The sequence below is a fragment of the Durio zibethinus genome, chromosome 5 (assembly GCF_047325235.1).
Source record: "Durio zibethinus cultivar Kanyao isolate XHJ-2024 chromosome 5, ASM4732523v1, whole genome shotgun sequence".
NCBI lineage: Eukaryota > Viridiplantae > Streptophyta > Magnoliopsida > Malvales > Malvaceae > Durio > Durio zibethinus.
This window is the reverse complement of record NC_143166.1, coordinates 10417254-10430661: the sequence shown is the minus strand read 5'-3', so window position 1 is coordinate 10430661 and position 13408 is coordinate 10417254.

Below are 13408 nucleotides of genomic sequence, written 5' to 3'. Positions count from 1 at the left end.
GGTGGCAATGTTTAAATACGAATGCCATCTAGATTTTTGTTTTGTATAAGGAAGAACTGATCATTTGGAGGCCAATTGCGATGTTGCCCTGAGTATGTAAAAGGAGTTAAAAAAATGGTGCATGAATATAGGGTTTGGCTTAAGGCAAAAGACACCAGAAATAGATCCATAATGATCCCAGAGACGGAATCCTCCCAAGAAAGTTCTTTCTCTTTCTTCTAACACTTTTTCTCTTCCTTTAGCTTTTCCTTTTCGAGCTTTTCTAACAATTATGAAGTATAACATCCCTTAATCTGTGTCATTCCAACCATTCCAATTATATTTGCAATGCTGGTAGCATTTAGATTGCTTACAAACTAACAGTCACTTGATCATTGTGCTATGACATTACAATCATATTTTCATGACACTACTTTGTCATTTGGTAAGGGAATGGACTAGGGACACAAATCGTTATAGGTCTTATGAAAAAATAAATAGCTGTTTTTTGGCCAAACTTGGTTTTTCATTATAGAAAATAATCACTAGCTTAGGCACAATCTTTGAAAACATGTTCCCTGAAGGTTTTTCTTCTGTTGCATTTGTCATGGGAAAAGAAATAGGTTGCTTTTTTGCTAAACTTGGTTTTTCATTGCAAAAATTTGTCACCGACTTAGGCATAAACTTTAAAAACTTTCTTCCTGAATATCCTTCTTTTATTGCATTCATTAAATCTTGGTCATCTCTTTCATAGAACTTTACTAAGGATGAATCCATCATTACTTACAACACTTGGTGAAACACGTTGCAATTTTGGATATAGTGCCCTACCACATTCATGTGATATAGTTGGAGCTAGATCATAATTTTCATGATGGATCCTTTGGTCTGAAGGAATTAGATGAAGCATGTAAGCTTTGACTAAGCTTCCAAACACTTGATACATTGGGGTTTTAACTTTATCAACACTTTTTTTTAACATGCCCTAACATACTACTACATATTATGTTGATTGTCATCCCCGCAAGACTTGGTAAAGGATTTTCATTGACATTCAATTTTCCACTGGTATCAAAATTACGTATCCATTTTTTATCAAATTTTGCACTTTGTACTTAAAAGCTATATAATTTTTTATGAAATGACCACAATCCTATTATGATAGTCACATCAAGCATTTAGATCATACCACCTAGGGTATGGTGGTTTCAATGGCTTAAAGGGGTAAGTGTGATAAGATGGTTTGCTATCAATTAAGGAAGTAAATCAGTGTAAGACATGAGAATGGTGTCAATGAGAGTTTTTTCTTGAGTGGCTCATGGCCCTTTGGGATTGCTTGTTGAATTGTTTGGCTGGATGAAAGGTTGGGCTACAGGTGTAGGAGTATAAGTAGGCATGTGAGGGTAAAAGTTCTATGGAACCTCAGTTGTGGTACCAATTGATATGGATATAGACTTAGAGAAATATTATTTGTGGTAGGCTAATAAAGTGGGTAGGTTAGATAGGGGTCATAAAGGATAAAATTTTTGGGTGGTTAATTCCCATAGGCCACAGCATGTGTCTCTCAGTCTTTTTTCATAGGAGGCTTTGGTATTTTTAGAGCTAGAGGTATCACCTACCTCAATCTTGCCACTTTTGATGGTATTTTCTATCATTTCATTGGAGATCACCATATCAGTAAAATTCTTTATTACATTGCCAACAAGCTTGTCATAATATAATGCCCTAAAAGTACTAACGAAAAGTACTATTGTCTCATTTTCAATCAAAGGTTGTTGTACTTAAGTAGTAAGATCTCTCTATCTATGGGCATATTCTTTGAAAGTTTCATTAGTAATTTTTTTTTCGTATTTTGCAATGATAACCTATTAGGAGCCATGTCTAATTCGTGCTTATATTGGCCTATAAAAGATCTAGTAAGATCTTTCTAAGAATGTATGTGGTTCTTATCTAATTGGACATACCATTTAGTTATAGAGCCAATGAGGCTCTTTTAGAAACAGTGGATCAAAAGCTTATTATTGTCCATATAGCCTATTATCTTGCGACAGAACATTGTGAGATGAGCTTATGGGTATTTAGTTCCATCATGCTTCACAAAATCAGGAGTTTTAAACTTTAGCAAAATCACTGGATTAGGGACTAAACTGAGTTTGTTTGCATCGATAGTTTCAAAAGTATCCTTTTCTTCCATAACTTTTAGTCTATTTTCTAGTAAGTCATATTTATGTTGAATTTTCTCTTTCTCTTCTAACCCCGATGTGCCCCTTAATTTCTCTTATTTCTTTGGGTTATTTAAGTTTGGAACAAAGATTGGATCAATGAGATTACATCCTATATTCTACCCAAATTGTCTCTAATTTTGTTGTTAGCTAGCTGGTAATTCATATTCATGAAAGGATAAGGTTGCGCACCTATAGACAATGTGAATATGCCACTTAAGAAGCTTGAGCATGGGGTGGTGTAAACCTGGGTGGGTAAAATGGTTATTCTTTGACATTATTATTTCTTTAGAGTCGATTTTCTTTTCTTGCAACAAAGGTTTCAGCAACACCATTTCCTTTAACCATACCCCCGATCAAATCCCTTAACTCCATCATTTGCCTTCTCATCTATTCTTGTATTTCAATCATTTGTTTTCACATATCTTCTTGAGCTTTTTCCATTCTTTTTATCTTAGCTTTTTGGTCATTTTCCATAATTATGATCTATGAACATAGATTGTATGAGTGATGAGCATATTGATTTTGAACTTTCAACGGTTGAGCTATCTTTAAACCTTTATTACCACGATTTGAAAAATTAGGATGCCATTTTATTTTTGTGAAAGAAAATTTTTTGTTTTAATTTTTTAAAAAAACACCATTTAAATGAGATAAAATATGACAAAAGAAAGAACATGTATAATGTATGCATGAATACATTAAAAGGTATTTACACCAAGACACATCTCAAATATTAGAACTTTTCATTGATTCCAAACAACTTTTGATTACATAGAGTTTATCATTCTAGAATTGTAATCATAGAAACATTTAATTTGCTCATAATGATATTTAGCTTCAACCAAAAAGTCTAATAGATATTGCCTATAACTTTCAGTTGGGTTGATTTCTTGCATCAAAGCTTCTACCCTCTTGACCATTTCCCTTGCTTTTCTCACTACACTACAAATTTGACTAGCCAAATGCTCTATGTATTATTGTCTTCTAAGCTCTTCGCCTTCCACTTCATGCGGGCATCCATTTTGAGATCACAAGTGTATCTCTAAGTTTCTTCCATATTTTGTCATTCTTTAATAATTGTGAAAATATGGTCATTATGGTTTCGTAATTGCTGCTTCATCTCCTGAATTACCTAGCCCTCCTTCCTTACTTTAGTTGGATTCGCATCTTTTTGTTTCCTTGATGCAAATCCTTTAGATCATTTTTTGCCACATCCCGATCTTGCATTTCTTTTTTAAGTTTACTTTCTTGGGCTTTTCACATAATATTTCAATTGTCCCATCTCCTCTTAAAGTCTCAAATTCTTTTTTTTTAGTTTCTCTTTTTTTGCTTCAAGTTCTTACCTGATGAGCTCGACTTCTGACAATGGTTTTTTTGCCCATAGGTCAATTTGTTAAAGTGAGAAATCAACAAAAGGAAGCACAATATTTCTAGAACATTTTGCCTTCCAAATCGAGTAATTAGGAGTGACTTTGTCAAAGACAGGTCTTAATATTAGCGTATGAGTTTTTTTTTCATACCTAAACTGACTGTTCCATTGTTCTCGATGAGCCTGTTTCTCTATAAGCAAATTCCACTTAGACGAGTCCATGTGTTACATGGACAAATTACTTTGCACTAAATTGCCTTAGCACCATTAGTAAAGCGTAACTTACCACTCCCCACAATCCTAAGAACAATATCCATGGTTCATCTTCACCTTGAGATAAGATAGGCACATAAGATATCCATGGTGCCATCCATTTTATGTAATCACTAGTAAACCTTTGAAAAATTGCTACCTATTCTTCTTTGGATTTTAGTGTTGGCAATTGACTTTGGCAAAACACTTTGATCGAGGTTCTATTTTGAAGATAATTCTTTGAAAAAACACTTTTTTGACATCTAAAATAGCTTTTAATCCAACTAAATAATAGTTGCACACTCTCCATAAAACTTCTCCCATTCGGTAACAAAAATTCAATGACCTGGTAGTCTCGGCTAGGGTTTCCAAAATGGGATTAAATGCTTGACTTTCAATTTTTTAAACAGATTAACCACTGCCAGTTCAATGTACCCCAAAGCTTTGGCAAAGATCACCATGCCATAAATTGCTAGGGCAAATACTACCATGCCTTGATCATTTTCTAACTATCCTAAAATGCAATCTTGAAGGAAATGCCAAGGTAAGCCAGCACTTTTGCCTTTATCCTTTGTTTAAGTATCCACAACCTTTACCTTTGTTCCCACCAGTTTAGCTATTTTCTTATGGTACCTTAACTTTGGTTTTCTGACATATATCTTATCAAGGTACTGCAATTCTAATCCCACTAGAATTGAATATTTCATAATGGTCGATGTCAAATCATCCTCACTAAATGTGAAACATCTATATAATGGGTCCTAAAACTAGACAACTACTTAATCAACTGCTACTCAATCACTATTAAGATAAGAGATGCAATTTGCCTATACATTTCACAAAACTTCTTTTTTCTCGCTTCACTTATCTGATTCCATATGGCACCCAAATCCTCTAAATTATTCTGTGTAAGATTCAGATGTACTTTTTCCAATAATCTTGACACATAACCGACAAATAGGTAATTTCTTTCCTTTTGCTGGATTTTCTTAGACCATTTATGCATCTCAGTGTATGACTCACATGGAGCACTTATGGAAGAAAAACAAATCTATAACACTATAGGATCCATAAAAAGAAACTTCATTGAAAGAAGTCTTTAAGCAAATACCTCACATGTTATTGTAGTCTGCCAATGTAATTTATGCAAAAAACAAAAAAAAAAAAAAGAAAAAAGAAAGAAAATGACAAGTTAGTACATGAAAAAAAAAAAAGAAAAATATATATAATAAATAGTAAGTAAAAAACCTTTAGGAATAATGAAATAATAAAAGCTTGGAAAATGAAAAAGACAAAGGAAAAGTATTTTTTTTTATTTTTAGAAAAAGAAAATGAGATGAGACAAAGATTTTTTTTGTTTGAAAAAGATAAAAACAAATATGAATTCATACATTTATGATTTTCCTTAAGAAAGCATTACAATACAAACATTCCCTTACTTGCCTTAATTTTTGGGCGATCTACAAAAGGTAGGCATGACTCTACCTAGGGTCAACCTATATGGCTTGCTATATGCTAGGTTCAGATTTATTCATATCTAAAAGGTTCTAAATTTGTTCCTCACTGGCATCCATTGAAACTAGTAAGACATCCCAATCCTTAACTATTACAAGTTACAAATGAAAATGGTTTAATTTGAGTGGGAGTATTTCGCTTGTCATTGTAGAACTAGGAGCATAAGCATTTTACTCCCTTCTAAAAGGGTTACAGCCTTGGTATAGAGCTCATGTATGATATTAAAATGTCATGTGTGATTAAGGGAATAGAGTATTATAATCATTATTCTAAGTACAATAATAATATATACAAAGCATAAAATAAATAAACAAATAATAAATAAATGACATGGTTAAAATGAAATGCAAATTTTTTTATTACTATTATTATTTAAAAAAAACAAAATCAAAATAAAAAAATTAAAGTTAAATATTAATTAAAACCATTAAATCAAAATTAAGGATAATGCATAATTAATTTTTTTGGCCTAACTCCCTAAGAAAATAACGTCCCAGTGGAGCTCCAAGTTATTATAACGGTTTTGGGGACTGATAAACAAATTTTAAAAAAAACTGAAAAAGAGTTGCCACCAATCTTTTTTAGCTAGAAGTGATTGGTCAACTATTAAAACTTATCATTTTAATAAAATCTTAAAATTAGTTAAAATTTATTAAAAATATAATTTTTGACTCTGTGAAAACAATTTGTGTTCGAAAGTCAATTACGTGTAAGGAAGAATTAGTACCTCTATTGTGCTTATAAAAAAATGGCACCAATTAATTATGTGTTATTTTTTAATTTTAATTAAAATGTCTTAATTTTGGTATTTAAAATTGATTTTCTTTATTTTCTTTATTGTAACAAAAACATATTTTTATTTTTAGTTATTTGCTTGAAACGTACATAAGAACCTTGCATATTGAAAAATCTTCTAAAATATTCTAATATTCTAACAATATTATAAGGAACTTTCTCACCTAAGAATTTCTTAAAATCACTATTCGGACTTCTCAAGAATTCCATCTTCGACAATTTATATTTATCTTCAATATTTATATTTAACATGCATATAGGAAAGTATAATGTCTATAATTTAATTCAAATAATTATTTTCTTAAAATTAATTTCTTATTCTATTTATTAAAAAAGATAAAAAATCTTTATCGAAAATTAGTCTAAACGTTCTAGTATATTGGTGGCATTTTAGATAAAATTTCTTACTTAGAGATTCTTAAAAAATTACTACTCGAACTTTTTTAAGATCTCAGTCCTAGGAGATTTTGTTTATATTTTTTTATAATGCACATAAATTAACTTGTGATGCTATTGCATTGCGTGAAATTTTTTTTTAGAAATGAGAAGTAAATGAGAGTTTTTTGTATTGAAAATCATTTTAAATACTTTAATATTTTGGCAATATTTTTTAAAAAAAATTTTCACCTAAGAATTTCTTGAGAATTAGTACTCAGATTTCTTAAGAATCCATCATCGAAAACCCACGTTACTTCAAAAATTATATAATGCAAATGATTAGGTGCAATATGCATATGAAAATTATTTTATTATTATTTTTTTTATATTTTATATATTTTTTCAAAAAACATATTATTTATTTGCCTTATATTATACTTCTTCATTACTCATTTTAATTTTTTCTTAATCACCTAATTATTTCATTATCAATATTATTAAAAAAACTTTTAAAAGGAATAAAGCAAAGGAAATCTTTTTATTGAAAATTTTCCTAGATACTCAAATATTTTGGTGTTACTTTTAAAAGAATTTTCTCTAGGAATTTATTAGAAAGAAATCTTTACTTGAACTTTTTTAGAATCCGATCATCGGATATTCCGTTTACTTTTCTCCTCTTTTTATTTTATTTTTACTCTTATTCTAATTCTAATTTTTAATTATTATTATTTTTATTAATTATAATTATGAATTTTTTTGAAAAGTAAAAACAGTTAATAATAACATTCATGTATTATTATGTTAACTTCATTGTTAAAAGAGTCATTTTTCCTTTTCATTATTTTTTTATATCATTATTTAGTTGTAAATATAGTTTTAGTAAAATTAATAAAAAATCTTTTGTATTGAATACTTTCCTAATACTCTAATAATTTGAAGTATTTTTAGAAGAATATTCTTTTCTAGATATTTTAAATAATCGCTATTCATGTTTCCTTAAAATCTTAACCTCTGAGATTTTCATTATTATTATTATTATTATTATTATTATTATTATGATTATTATTATTATTATTATTATTATTATTATATTTGTTTTGCATAAATCTAAAAAGTATAGAAAATAAAGTGCATCACAAATAAATTAAAATATGAAATATTATGAATCCCACCAATAAAGAAATTAAAAATATATAAAATTACAATTACAATTAAATTTGAATAACATAAAAATTGTGTATAAGCATGAGTAATATTAAATATGCATGAAAGTAAACCTTATTAAGAATAGAAAAATTTCTGACATGTCCTAAAGCATTTGTTCATTATTAAAATAAAATAAAAACTTAATATTCTTCTTCACCCATTTTGAAACCAATCTCATGCTACTTGATACTTTCGATTTTTGTTTAAAGTCATGAAATATGAGAAAAGGAAGCTCTGACATTTCCTAGAATTGCATATTTTAGTGCCTACGTTTTGAAGAACCTTTTTTTTTTTTTTTCAGTTTTGAAACCTTGAAGCTCTCGAACACCCTTTTTTATTATTATTATTAAACACCTTATTCTTCCTAAACAAACATCTTTTTTTTTCATGTCAAGAAAAAGCAGAAAAGACTACACCTATATGCCAACTAAGAACAAAACTATGTAAAACTCAACCTCTATACATAAGCCAACCATCACAAAAGACATGTAAAAGAAAGGAAAAACATACTATAGCCAAAGTTTTAAACTTTTCCCATCCCATGAATCAATCCCATGCAGAAAACCCCATGAATGTATGAATTCTTAAGTCAAAATAACAACTATCAAAACTGATAGAGCCATAGGCTCCTACCCACAAACCTCACACAGCAAAAAGTATAGGCCGTATACCTAGATCTTGATGAAACCCTAGGTTTCTACTAGAAAGACACCACAAAAAAAAAAAAAGAATATAACAAAGAGAAGTTTTCAAGTTTCTTCTAAGTACTTCATTGAACTTCATCAATTAACAAAGGATGAATCTTTCGTGGCAAGCATTAAAAATAAAATACGATGAAACCCTAAACTCATTTACAATGAATATAGAATAAAAAGACCATTCCCTTTTTTTAAAATTTTCACGTGAAAGCGAAATATGGAAGGAAAGAAATATGTTTTTATTATGTTTCTTTTTATAAAAAAAAAAAAAAGAAAATAGAATCAAGCATAAAATATGCATAAGCCTAGACTTTAGAATATTTTCAAAAAAAAAAGAAAGAAATCTTTATGTGAAAGAAATGTTACAAGGTTGGGACTTTTAATGTAAAACCAGAAAATAAAGCTAACCCAGAAACAACTTGCCTTATGACAGCTTAAATTTTTTTTAAATTTACGTTAAAGATATATGATGTTATACAGAAGAACATAGCAATAATTTTATGCTTTAAATCGTGTATAAAAACAATAAGAAAAAGTTTGGCATACAAGAATATCCAAGGGAAACAAAAATAAACTACCTTTTTTTTCACTTGTCTTTCTTTTCATTCACGTTGATGGCTTTGGCTGCTTTTGGATCGCTTATTTGGCTTTTTTTTTTTTTTTGAAAAAGCTTTTCTTTTTTTTTTTGTTTTGGTTTCTTTTTTCCTTTTTCAAATCCAAAACCCTCTTTTTTCTTTTTTTTTTTTGGTTTTTCATTCTTGTCTTGTTATTTATAAAACCCTTTTTTTATGGTTTTTTTTATCTTATTTCTCTATGTTTTTCAGCAAACTCTCGCTTTGCTTTTTTTTTCATGACTTTTTTTTTGTCTAGCTTTCTTTTTTTTTTTTTTGGTTTTTGAAAAAGCTCTTCTTTTGTTTTTTTTGTTTTGGTTTCTCTTTTCCTTCTTCAAATCTAAAACGCTCTTTTGCTTTTTTTTTTTCTTTTTGGTTTTTCGATTCCTATTTGTTATTTATAAAACTCTTTTTTATGGTTTTTTAATTTTATTTCCTTATGTTTTTTAGCAAACTCTTGCTTTGTTTTTTTTTTTTCATGACTTTTTTGTTATTTTCTTGTTGTTTTGAATGGCTTCTCCATTCACTACCTTTTTTGCTTCTTTTTCTCTCTTCCCTTTTTAAACTCTAAACCAGTAACCTTTTTCAGAAACTGTTGAATACCTCATTTCTCTACCTTTTTCTTCCTCTACTACTTGTACTAGCCCGCTAACCATTGTCTTCTTTCTCTGTAAGTTTTTTTATGCTAGTGCCACAGACTTTTCAACCCTTTTTTTTTATGGCAAACCAATTTTCTTGTAGCTAGTTATCTCCTTGGTGCATCAGACTTCACATGAAAAAATGGGATCTTTTTATCGTTATGCACCTTTACATGGACTTTCACCTTTATGGACCATGTCCATTTTCATTTTATTGTCTTGGGCTTCATTAAAATGGGCTTAATTCTTTTTTTTTTCCAAAAGGGCCACACTTTGGGCTATGTTTTAGGTTGTTCTCAATGATCAATTTGGGCTCATTTTTTTTTATAATTAGGCCTAAAAATATGTTGCATTATGGGTCCTATTTGGGCTTTTAAATGAGCTTTTAAAATGGGCTATCCATGTGCCATGATTGGGCTATGAATTAAGCTTGCAATTGGGCCTTCTTTTGAGTTGCATATAGGGCCTTCTTTCAAGCTACAAATAGGCCCTTAATTGGGCCTTTAATTTTCATCAATTTCAAGCCTCATTCTTTGGTTTTGGTCTTTTTTGTTTCAAGCCAAATTTAATGGTTAGCTTGGGCTTTCAGTCAGGCCAAAAAATGGATTGATTTAAATTATCAATTTTGGTCTCTATTTTGGTGTTTCGTAAAATGGATCGTGCAATGGACTTGAAAAACAAAGACTTTGGACCATGTGCAAAATGAGCTGGACCAACAGTGATAGATTGTTCCAGATAAAATTAGATGTCTACAATTGCCATGCTCATATATTTTATTCATAAAACCCATTTGGTGCCTATACTAGGATAATCATTAAGTCTAGGTACAAGTTTCCATATTGAAAGCATATCTACCTTTCTTGATTGGTTTTTGTTCTTGTTTAAGCTTTATCTCATAAGTAAGAAGAGACCTTATGATTTCATCTAAAGAAAAGTGTATGAAGATCTTTGAATTCTTTAATTGCCATCACTTTTGCCTCTCAATTATTTGGTAGACTATTCAATATTTTTCTCACAATCTCCACATTGGAATATGTCTTTCCAAGAGCCTTCAACCATTTATGATGTTGATGAAGTGGTTGAACATCTCACTAATAGTTTCCTCTGGTTTCATTTTGAAGAGCTTATAGTCATGAGTAAGTATGCTAATTTTAGTCTCCTTAACTTGATTAATACCTTCATGAGTACTAGCCAATTTTTCCCAAATTTTTTATACATTTTCACATAAGAAAACTCTATTATACTAACTAAGCCCCAATGCAAAAAAGAGTGTATGCATTGCCTTGGCATTAAATTGAACCATCTTCATATCGTTAGCATCTCATTCACTTTCTTGCTTGATCATATATCTCTATCATTCACCTTCTTTATTGGAATTTGAGTATCATTGACAATAATTCTCCATACTTCATACTCATTGACTTGAATGAACAATCTTATCCTTGTCTTCCACTATGAGTAGTTGTCAATAATAAAGAGAAAAGGTCTCGCAATAAAATGACCTTTACCATCAAGAAATGTGGCAACTATTTTAATTGCCATTAGACTCACTTCATGTTGCTTTTTATAATTGTTGTTACTTGTAGATGGTTGCTTTTCCTTCATCATCATATTTCTTTGAGCCATTAAAGATCAATCTTAGGCTGTTAGACCTATAAAAAAGAGTACTAGCTCTGATACTAGTTGTTAGCTCAAATATTTGAATTAAATCAAAAAAGGTTGAATTGGGTGATTATGAATTTTTGGAATTTGATATCCAATGAATACAAAATTCACAAATAAATATTTCGAAGCAAATAAACATAACAAATATAAGTACAATAATAATCTTGAAAGCAAAAAGATAAAGATAGAGAATAAAACACTGAAATTTATAGAGGTTTGGCTCTTTCTTAAGACACCTATGTCCTATCCCTTAGTCTCACTTACCAAAGAGTCTAATCCATTATGTGTTGAATGTTATAACCTAGCTTTTCAAAGCTCTATGCAATCAACAACACAATCTCTTAAGGATTATCCTCCCTCTTAAGCTTACAACCTCATAATACAAGTTATGAAATATTTGGCAAACTCAAATAACCTTTTTAAGGTTGGGTGTTTGCTAATTTAAAGTACAAATCAAGATTATGAAGGATATTAAGAGAGAAATAAATATAAGATGAATTTTTTGCACTTTTCACTCAATAAATGCTTTTTAATGCTTGGAAAAGATGGTAGATAGAAGCAAAGAGTTTTTCTTGGCTCTTGATGGCTTAAATATGGTGGAAGACTTCCTTTTATATGTAGAGAGTGAAAGAGAGCCATTGGCTTCATTTAATGTTGGGAGCTTCTACAAATCAACAAGAAAATATGATCATTTAAACTTATCAAGACAGAACCAATCAATCTTGTTTTGGAAGGGATCGATTGGATTCATTTAAAACATGACTTAATTGATCCATAATGGGTATCAATCGATCCCCTAGGCTAGGTGATCGATCCATTTTCATGATTTTGAAACCAATTTTGCTTTTGATAAAAAAAACAAATCAATCCCTATAAAGAGGGAATTGATCCTATCTTTGAAAATTTGTACCAATTAATCCATACAGGGAAAAGATTGATTGGTTTTCATAAAAATTCCACAAAACAACTTATTGGCTAAAAAATCAATCGATTCTTTTGAGGAGAAGATCAATCCCTTTTATGCAATTTTGGCTAATTTATTTTTAAACCATGTGAGATGAATTATTTTTGTTGAAAAACATTTTTGATTAGATAAAAAGCTAAAAAAAATTCAAATTAAGTTCAAATTAATTTAATTTAATTTTAGCAAAATTTTGTTTTGTCATTCCAAAATACTTTATCAATTTAAGGCTAACATCATTCTTGTCCATCTTTCATTGAAACCCAATTTCGTCATGATGGACTCAAGGAATAGCCACTCTACTCTATTGTACGCTTTACTCGTGTCCAGCTTAAAAACTCCATAGCCCATTTTGCCTGTTTTTCTCAACTTCAAGGAATGAAGCAATTCATAAGCTATCAACACATTATCAGATATTAGTCTTCTCAGGACAAACGCACTTTGGAGTTCCCTAATACAAGTGGCTAGACATGTTTCAACCTATTAGCCATGGTTTTTGCAATAATTTTATAGCTTACATTGCAAAAGCTGATAAGTCTAAAGTTGGCCATAACTTTAGGGTTTTTTACTTTAGGAATCAATACAATATTAGTATTATTAATATCATGAAGATTATGCCCCCCATTAAGAATAGATAAAGAAACTCTAGTAATTTCAGGTCCTAGTATATACCAGTACTTCTGATAAAATAAAGGTGGCATAACATCTGGTCCAGGGGTCTTTGTAGGGTTCATTTGTTTGATCACTCCGTTGATCTCCTCAGGTTGAAATTTTAAAAGTAAAAAATCATTCATCTCCTCAGTAACTCTAGTTTCCACTGCCTTAAACACCTTATCATAGTTGGCTAATCTTTGGGATTCAAAAATTTTGCCAAAATAATTAGTTACAACGCTTACAAGTTTGACCTACTCTTCCTGCCATGCACTTGACTCATCTTTCAGCCTTTTTATAAAGTTTGCCCACTTTCGATTGGAAGCTTGAGCATGAAAAAAAAGGAGGTGTTCTTGTCTCCCTCACTGTCTCCCTCACGAAGCCACAAAATCCTGGAACATTGCTGCTAGTAAATCTCCTCCTGTTCTAGTAATAAGTTAAGGTCCCCACGGCCCTTGCATGCTG